The sequence below is a fragment of the Crocodylus porosus genome, unplaced genomic scaffold (assembly GCF_001723895.1).
Source record: "Crocodylus porosus isolate Cpor-Errol unplaced genomic scaffold, CroPor_comp1, whole genome shotgun sequence".
Taxonomy (NCBI): domain Eukaryota; kingdom Metazoa; phylum Chordata; order Crocodylia; family Crocodylidae; genus Crocodylus; species Crocodylus porosus.
In genome coordinates, this window is record NW_017728929.1 from 3,317,813 (window position 1) to 3,318,322 (window position 510).

The following is a 510-nucleotide window of genomic DNA, read 5'->3' on the forward strand; positions in this document are numbered from 1 at the left end:
TTGGTTTGCAGCGGTGATGTACAAATATCTAGGAACCCCTGAATGGTTTCCCTTGTGGGAAAGGTAGGTGCTAGTTCCTAGTTTACAAGGAGCTACACCGTAGACGCATAAAGCAACCTAGACTTGTGGTCTTTTAAGTAAGGGATATTTTTATTTCCCGGAGTCCGTCATGCAGCAGGCTGTCCTGCTTCATATTAAATGGAATAGTCTGATTCACACAAATATCAAAAGCACTTACACAATATAAATGCTTCCTCTGAGTATAGCTGATCCATTTAGCTCTAAATGAATCAACCTATGAATTCTAGTTTTCAGATAGCCTGGAATTTTTTTATATAAAGCAACCATCTCAAGAAATACAGCTGGTGATCATCTTCTTTATCTTCTTGTACAATCCTTATGTGAAAGATCAAGAAAGAGAGCTGTCACTCAGTTGGGTACGGTTGAAGTACCCAACCTGAATTAATATTACATATAAGCTGGACTGGAGGGATATCACCTAAATAAATT